Genomic DNA, 9,748 nt, shown 5'->3' with positions numbered 1-9,748 from the left:
GGGATGTTATAAATTCTTTAAAAAATTACTTTTTTTTAAGACATAACCTGGGATTCGAACCCGCACTATCGCGCGCCCTGCATGCATCCCCCGATACCCTTCGCATACATACTAATTCTTCCAAGTTGTTTCACATTGTGATCTTGTATTTGAAAGCCCTATTTGAATATACATTGTGGCCAGCTGTCTTTGATGGCACGGTACGTTAGGGGATAGGTACGGGACAGGTACGATCGAGGGTAATACGACACCGTCTCCCGTACCGTACCGTACCATCAAACACAGCTGGCCACATACAGCTGGCCGTAATATTCAAATAGGGCTTTCAAACGCAAGATAATAACGTGAAGCAACTTGGAAGAATGGGTATGAATGCGAAGTGTATGGGGGAATGCATGTAGGGCGATAGTGCGGGTTCGAATCCCAGGATATGCCTGAAAAAAAGGAGAATTGAAAAATTTATAACATCCTATGCTTTTTTGCCGTCAGATACGGATGGCGCCAGACATGACACAAACAAACACACAAATACCAAATTAACGCTGTGTGGATCCTGGCTAGCGCCAGACGTTACTGAAGTAACGTCTTCTGCATAGCTACGGGAATAAAAGAATACTACTACTATTGGTTTATTAATGCGATTAATAGTACATGTTGTTGTTGTTGTTGTTGTTGTTATTGTTGTTGTTATTTTGATGAGTAAGATTCCTTCGATAAAGGAAGTTCTGTTGGGGCTGTAAGGCCTCATACATGTATAATTATTATGTTATTTGCCAACATGCCTGAAGACTGCAAGGTACATTGCACATATCGTATTGTTAACCTGTGGATTTTGGACCATTAATTTGTGACACGTTGTAATACTGTAAACAGCTAATATTGTAACTAGCCCCTAATATAAAGATGTCCTTAAATTGGCCTGTTTATGTGTAAAAATATTAATCTCAGTGCTTACTAGCAACAGTAGATTTATCCATTTCTGTGGCATGTTTTCATTCTCGATTTGGCAATTGTATATAGCACTATTTAGCACTTGGTTATAACCGTTCTGCATAAGGCTTTTACAGTCACATACCTTTGCAGATACATCTCCAAATATGGGAAATTTTGCGTTCCACAATATTCGTTTGTCAGATGTGAATAACAATTGCTAAATTTGAGCTCTCTGATTTGTTTTGTCTCTTAGAGGTGAAGGAGTTCAATCCAGCTTTCATTGATCGTACACGCAAAATAGTTAGTTTTTCCCTCCCAGCCGTAAAGCCTGGCCACTCGATACAGCTGGTGGAGATTGGACTGCAGGGCTTGGTGAATGTTTCAATGGGAAACAATTCCGAAGAGGCGAATGTCAACAGCAACTATTTGGTTCTAACCCCAGGCTATCATATCTACGGTTTCCAATATGTTCGTGTCAGCAGTGGCTGGAGATCACCTATCGGTGCCAAATTCTCAGTGGGTACTCCCCCTGGTAAGTACCTACAGAGGACAAAGCGAACAGATGATGCTTTTGCAACACCGCTCTACTTTTTGATTACTGCATGTAAATATAACTGGGAAGCAAATCTAGCGTCAGAGAAGGTGATACTGATATTGTAATTGACATGGCATACTGATTTTTATACGGTGTAATTATTATGGGCGCAAGAAAGAAACTAGCGGCAGGCCACCTAAGAACCATCGGTCACAGCCATCTTTAACACAATTGCCGTTTTCTGCAATAGTGCCTCCATTACTCGTATCGACAGCCGTGGAGATGGATAATATGCACATTGTCACCTCAACACAATGCATGTTAACAACACGAGAGAGTACACTACAACAACATCCAGCTCAAGACTAACGTGGACGCTGCGATGAGGTGATGCCCCATCGCTATCGTTGCCGTTGCCTCCCCCAGAACCGCCACCTGCATCTGTCGTCGGCAGTGCTGGGGCTGAGTCTGTGGTGTCCAAGGCACTGGCAAATATGGATGACGTAAGCACAGAACATGAACAAGGAGGAAGAAAGCTGAAGGGAACGGCATTCAACAGAGAAAACAACACGATCAACATTCAAAGACCTAGACGATCAACATTCAAAGACCTAGACGATCAACGGCTAATTATTCAATGAATTATTACAGGACTGGATGTCAAGCACCGGCAAAGACACTGGGAACAGAAGATTTAACAACAACGGGAACAACAAGAATAACAACAACAACAATGGTAACAAATTACCATCAAGATCAAAGGAGGAGTCAACGAACAGAGGTTAAGCAACATGAAGCGAGCCATGGACCGATCGGTGTTGATGAGGAGAATGACACGGAGGACGACACTAAGGACGAGTTGGAAGATGAAACGGAGGACGAGGTTGCGGTTGGTGGAGACGAGGAATCGGATGGTGATTGTCATTGTAAGAAGTCTGCCGTTTTTCTTCATCTGTTGTCTCACCCTAAGTGTCTGCAGGTGTATGATGATTTTAGTTTTTCTGTTCTTTGTCGTGCACGGTACGCTAGTCAGTTGAAAGTACTTGAGGCTGTTTGTATTCGTTTGCATAAGCCTGATATTTGTAAACAGAAGAAACATGTAGTTGCGTTAAAATTGTTTTCGCAGGTTCACAGCATGATTGTTTGTCTCACTACACAATTCTAGCGTTATAATTAGTTCCTCACCCCTGTTGCACTTAGCTATCACTTCACTTCTATTGTCTCACCTTCCTTCATTCCATTTTAGCACTTTATTTTGTTCTCGTAACACATTATTGAATGTATATTAATCATTAATTCAGCATGGTTACTCTTCAGTCACGGCTTTCCACTGATGATTGTGACAAGAAAATCGATTTTGGTAAACCTGCATGACTTTGTTGTAGTGTGGCGATGACAGCAGAATTTGTTCTCTTATTGCTACATACTTTCTACACTTATTTATGGCTCACCATCCGAGTTACATGTATGTTCTATTACAATAGTATTCCTTTCCTCCTATAATCCTATAAACAAAGCTGAAACAGTTTAGGTATGCTATGTCGTGATAAATCCACTGTATATAAAAAAAATCCACTATTGCACTCATAATCGGTCAATATATGAAATATAGACCTCGTAAAAGACCTGGGCTTCCCCTCTGCATTTTACTCATTCTAAATTTCATACATGTATATTGACTTCTTTCATCGTGCAATGCTAGATACCTGCAAAACTTTACACACACCATCTTCAATCCAAGTGGTCTCTTCGCTGCAAAAACAAATTTCGGCCAGGAGCCATCATCAGGATGGGTCCTTGCCGAAAATTTGATTGAGATAATTATTGTACCCTTCAGCGACGAGACCACTTGGAGTGAAGATGGTGTGTAAGGTTTTCCAGGTAATGAAGTGGCTGCAGTGGAGCTTGAGCACATTAAGAAACGAGAGAGCTTGGAAGCTCAGGGCCCTACGCTATGCTTTTTTGCCTTGATGACCTAGACAAAAAAAGCATAGGGATGTTATAAATTCTTTAAAAAAATCTTTTTTTAAAGACATAACCTGCGATTCGAACCCGCACTGTCGCGCGCCCTGCATCCATCCCCGATACACTTCGCATACATACTAATTCTTCCAAGTTGCTTCATGTTATGATCTTGCATTTGAAACCCCTATTTGAATATGCATTGTGGCCAGCCGTCTTTGATGGTATGATACGGTACGGGATAGGTACGGGACAGGTACGATCGAGGGTAATACGACACCGTCTACCGCCTTGATGACGGCAAAAAAAGCATAGGCATGTTATAAATTTTTCAATTCTCCTATTTTTTTTTTCAGGCATATCCTGGGATTCAAACCCGCACTATCGCCCTACATGCATTCTCCCATACACTTCGCATTCATACCCATTCTTCCAAGTTGCTTCACGTTATGATCTTGCGTTATACTTAGCGAGCCGGTATTTGTTTGCATGACGACATTTGGCGATGATTTCACTTCGCTTGTTGAGGATTTTGGTCTTGTCCGCAGTGAGTATACGCACCTTCTCCGTGGTGCAAAGGCAACATCTCTTCGTTGCGGGGTTGTAGGAGCTGGCCTTGTCTTTGATTCTCCAGGACAGGTGATACTCTTTGTTGTCGTTTTTCTTTATCCAGAGGTGTTTGGAGAGCTCCATGTTAGTGCGGTATTTTTCGTGGCGGAAGGACATCGTGTGGTTGTTGTATCTTGTTTTGAACGTTGTCTCTGCTGAGCCGATGTATGTCCTGAGCTCATCCTGGCTGGTGACGTGTGCTTCATAGATGACGTGAGAGGCCTGGCAACGTCCTTCCATGGGGCATTCCTGCTTTTTCCTACAATTGCAAGGCTTTTCAGGAGGTTCTTGTATCAGTTGCCGCTTGTTGTGCTCACTGATAATCGCTGCGATGTTGGGCATACATGAATAGCTAACCTTCCCGTTATGTCGGTTGAAGATCTTTTTCAGGGGGGTGTTTTTGAAATGCCGGTCGATCATTGTGAGGAAGGCAGCAGCGACGTTTGTTCTCACGCTACGGCTGAAAGGAGTGTTGAACCATGTTATTGTTCTTTTTCGGTTTCGCTTTCTGTTCTTCTGTGCTGGTTGCCCCATGTACTCAATACCTTCCGCGTATCCACTGGCCAATAATGCTTTGTTGTACATAGGCTCAGCTTCGTTAAATGCTTCCTCACTTGATGAGTTCGTTGACACGCGTCGGCTTATTCCTGCTGGCAGTTGCTTTATTATGGACGGTGGGTGGTTTGAGTGGGTGTTAATGTACTGCGGTGTGTCGCCTGGCTTTCCGTGTGGCATTTATCCTCCGGTTGACAGGTTGAACGTCACGTCGAGGAAATTTACGACCTTTAGGTTGGTGTCAATCGTTACCTTTAGTCCATGCCCTGCAATGACCACCGTCAAACTCTTCCGTATGCGCTCTGTCGCGCTGCCGGTGGTGTTTCTCAGCACAACCAAGCCGTCGTCCCTGTACAGGCCGATCTGTGCTCTGCCGACGTGGGCTGTTAGTTCGTGGAGCATATATACGCCAACCAGCTCACACACTTCCGCGCCATCGAACGAGCCCATGGTGACATCGAACGTGCTGGCGTTGTTCTTCTTCACCCAAGGTTGGCCATCTTTGAACAACACTGATTTTCGTGCGTGCATGACAATCTCCCTTTCCCCGTCCTCGATGTTAGTGTACGTGGACGCAAAATCCAGGGCCCTCGCGAGGAGTGCTTCTGGGATGGAGGGATAATACTCTACAACGTCAAAGCATATGAATGTGTGCTGTTGCTTGTCCTGGATGTTTTCGTACCACTCAATGACTGATGCCGTGGTCCTCCAAAGGTTGACGTCCGCTTCCATTGTGTACTAGCTCCAGTGCACCCCAGCGCTGTTGAGCCCTCTTTGCGGTGGACGGGACCACTTCCCCCTGTATTATAATATTAATATAGCTATGAATAGGATGAAGGCCGCAGACATCACGCAACTACGTCACTTGTTTGACATGTATTACTGTGTATTTTATAACAAAAATATCATTGAAAACCTAGAATCGATTTTCTCGTTTCTATCATCAGTGGGAAAAACGGAACTAAGGATACAACCAAAGAAACTGAAGTTAAGTACTGTAAATAGAAAGGTGTTAGAAATAACATCAAGAGACAAGTGCAATAAAACCACTGGAGGAAACGTAAGAAAGGTAACAAGATTACATAACCAAAGGCGAGAAGGCACTGAACGAAGTGTCAATCTACGAATACAACTTCAGTGCAACAACGTGCTCTTTCTGCTTACACAAAACAGGCTTATGAATACGGATACAAACTGCCTCAAGGACTTTTAATTGTTGGACATAACGCGCACGACACAGTACAGAAAAATGAGAGTCATCATTCACACCAAGACAGTCAGGACGAGAAAACAAGTGTAGATACACAGCTGACTTCTTACGATCAACACATTCATCCGCCTCATCTCGCTCCTTCCCACCCAACTCCTCCTCATCCATCTCATCGTCCTCTTCCTCGTTCCGCTCGTCATCCTCACGATCATCATCACCACCATCATCTGCCTCGTCCTCTGTCTCCTCACCACCCGTTTCGTCATCCAATTCCTCTTCCATCCTCTGAACAGACCACTTGTCTCCCATTTGCTAGCTGCTCGTCCCGTGAGCGGACAGTTGAACAGTTGAAAGTCCTTGAGGCAGTTTGTATACGTGTTCATAAGCCTGTTTTGTGCAAGCAGAAAGAGCAAGTTGTTGCACTGAAGTTGTATTTGTAGATTGACACTTCGTTCAGAGCCTTCTCGCCTTTGGTTATGTAATATTGTTACCTTTTTTGCGTTTCCTCTAGTGGTTTTATTGCACTTGTCTCTTGATGTTATTTCTAACACCTTTCTATTTACAGTACTGAATTTCAGTTTCTTTGGTTGTATCCTTAGTTCCGTTTTTTCCCACTGATGATAGGAACGAGAAAATCGATTCTGGGTTTTCAATAATATTTTTGTTGTAAAATACACAGTAATACATGTCAAACAAGTAACGTAGTTGCGTGATGTCTGGGGCCTTCATCCTATTCACACCTATATTAAAATTATTATCTCCACGTAGGTTATTTGTACTCAATATGCGGACAGCATGCTGTTTCGTTCTTTTTGAACTCATCAACGCAGCACAGAGAAAATGAGGCCGAACCTGATAGCAATGGAAATAAAAATTTCCAATCAGGCCCGAACGTACCTTGCCAGAGTGCTCAAACTGACAAGTCAGTGAGCTCTGCATAATGCAAACAGCAAAGGCACTACCCCACGCAAGAGTGCTCAACTGCTACAAGAGCAGGAGCGAAATACTCAATCTGCGGACAGCATGCTGTTTCGTTCTTTTTGAAGGCTCATCAGCGCAGCACAGAGAAAATGAGGTCGAACCTGATAGCAATGGAAATAAAAATTCCCAATCAGGCCCGAACGTACCTTGCCAGAGTGCTCAAACTGACAAGTCAGTGAGCTCTGCATATTGCAAACAGCAAAGGCACTACCCCACGCAAGAGTGCTCAACTGCTACAAGAGCAGGAGCGAAATACTCAATCTGTGGACAGCATGCTGTTTCGTTCTTTTTGAACTCATCAGCGCAGCACAGAGGAAATGAGGTCGAACCTGATAGCAATGGAAATAAAAATTTCCAATCAGGCCCGAACGTACCTTGCCAGAGTGCTCAAACTGGCAAGTCAGTGAGCTCTGCATAATGCAAACAGGTTATTTGTATATAATAATATGAAAAGCTTTTGGTATTATGAAATTGACAACCTTGGGGTTTTGTGTATATATATATTATAACCTTTTCACCCATTTTCATTAGTGGTTACATGGGAATGAGCAAGATCGAATATATATAACGGTATACTGAAAGGACGAAACAGTGTTGCCCGCAGATTGAGAATACGGTCATCTCAATCTGCGGACATCTCAATCTTTCGTTCTTTATTGACTCATCAGTGCAGCACAGAGAAAATGAGGCCGAATCTGATAACAATGAAAAAAATTCCCAAAGCCCGATTTAAACCAGACCCGAACGTACCTTGCCAGAGTGCTCAAACTGACAAGTCAGTGAGGTCTGCATGCCGCAAACAGTAAAGCCACTTCCCCATATGAGAGTCCTTATCGATTGAAATCATGGCCATAGACAATACCAATATTGCGTATTGTTGCAGCTGATCATTTAATGTTGTTGTCAACTGTCCATGTTCCTTGGTGTTGTCTTCATACAATATAGTTCAATAGACACCTATTCAATGGATATTTTGTCATTCATGAATCTGATGATGGGCCTGGGCCGAAAATTTGGTGTAATGTAAATCTTGATTTTAATTTTAATCGCAATGAAGAGAACATTTTGGAGTTGGGAAGTGAAGTTTCCTTCATGTTTCTTCTTGCTCCTTTATTTGCCTCAGAGGGGAAGTGTGGTGTCATCCCAACTATCAGTCACGGGGAATATCAAGTAGTCGATGCGGGTGTTGGAAACGTAGCTACGTATCACTGTAGCCCAGGCTATCACATGATGGGATCTGGTCTGGTGATCTGCCAAGAAAATGGACAATGGTCTGAAGCCCCTTCATGTGAGTGTAATAAGAAATTTTTCTGATAGAAAAGGGGGGGGGGGTGGGGGGTGTGTTCCAACTGTCAACCACTCTATTCATTTGCTATGCACAATCTAGGGATAACTCTATTGTTGATGTAACATTAAGAATAATCTGCCCGCCTGTGTGAATTCACTACCAATGAATGCTCCACAACTTTGTGTTCAGCTTCTGTCCAATCCGATGAGAATTTCAGTTCTGATGTAAATACAGTCTGACAATGGCCTGTGAAACCAGATCACGGACGATCATCCATGCAGACGTCTCCACCCCCAGTGTAAATAGTCAAATTAGTTCAGATAGTGAAGTGAGCCCTACACGGTTGTTGGCTTCTTGACGCTACTGAGAAGAGCAAGGCAATGATTATGGCTTAGTAGTAGCACTACAACGACAGAACATTAGCAATCGAAAATGCCCACCGTGCACGTGCTTTGTTCCATGTCGCACGTTGTTAGACTGAAGGTTGTGCATGCAGTCATAGGATAGGAAGGTAGTTAGTTCAGAGTGTAACTAGTCATGGTGTTTGTAGGACTTTGACTGCGTACTGGGAATCTGACTGCCTATAGATGAGTCAGTGCACACCATCCAACTGTTTACAGGTTTTAGATTGCATAGTGGCCTCCCGACTGTCTATAGTGAGACGCTTGCCAGCTGTGTCCAAAATATAAACTTCTTTTCCTCAAGTTTTCTCTTTTTTTTTCCCTAAACTTCTGAATATTTGATACTTTGGTGCTCCAAGGAAACTAGTTTGTGCGTGAAATGTGTAGATACGGGGGTGGCTGAGTCCCTCCAGCTCGTGTTGCCAGTCGAATTTTTGATTTTTTCTTTTGACATTTATCTTTGCCACTACCTGAACAATTAAATATTTGATACTAATCTGTCATCTTTGATATGCACAGGTGTTGCCTACTGCCAACCATGGCGTATCCCTAATGGTCGTATTGAACAGCTATTACCTCCCCCTTTTGGTCCTCCTGTCAGTGCTTTTCCTCTTGCCGAAGTTGATCCAGAGTGTGACGAAGGTTATGTAAGTATGGGAAAAGCAACTTGCTCGGGAGATGGGGGAGAATGGGAATATGAAACACCATTGTGTGAGACCGCGAAAAATGCCCGTAAGTACATTCATAATCTACTATTAAATCAATCTCCGGACAGTTAGCTACTTGTTGCTTGTTAGGTCTCATCAGAGGATTAGTGGAGTTTCCTTTATGATCTCAGTGAAGGCTAGTAAGCAGATGAGCTGCAATGTTCAAAGTCAGTGTGCTCTGACTGCCACAGATATCGTAAACATTTTTATGATGGAATACAACGTTGCAACATACAATCTGGGCATGCGGTGTGCACTAATCGGGTTTTTGCATCACCATGAATTACTAGAATATAGTTGCGCTTGACTTACTCCTGTATCACATACCGGTATCACGATTTTTAAGTTAATTTCAACTTCTTTAGATGTGTCCTTCCCTGGCTATATGTACATGTATCCAATCTAGTTGTTAACACTTACATTCAGAACCATGAAAAAGAATACAATACACCACGCCACCACATTGCGCTCTTGGCAGATCCAAACTCTGCCCTCGCATCACCATCACCACAGCGAAGACAATTCAGGTATATAGATTGGTATTGACAATGACCCTCCAGACAGAAT

The 9,748-nt window shown here is 43.1% G+C and overlaps 1 long non-coding RNA gene across 1 annotated transcript; it reads left to right on the top strand.

The window, feature by feature from the left end:
• The first annotated feature begins 1,232 nt into the window (after positions 1-1,232).
• LOC135818952 (uncharacterized) lies at positions 1,233-9,201 on the top strand. The gene is made up of 3 exons (XR_010553839.1): positions 1,233-1,465; positions 7,909-8,073; positions 8,994-9,201. It is a non-coding gene; the product is annotated as an uncharacterized LOC135818952 (long non-coding RNA).
• Positions 9,202-9,748: the final 547 nt, after the last annotated feature.

Source organism: Sycon ciliatum, chromosome 6 (assembly GCF_964019385.1).
Source record: "Sycon ciliatum chromosome 6, ocSycCili1.1, whole genome shotgun sequence".
NCBI classification, from domain to species: Eukaryota; Metazoa; Porifera; class Calcarea; order Leucosolenida; family Sycettidae; genus Sycon; species Sycon ciliatum.
Note: the sequence above shows the minus strand (reverse complement) of the source record. Positions and strands in the feature narration are given on the sequence as shown.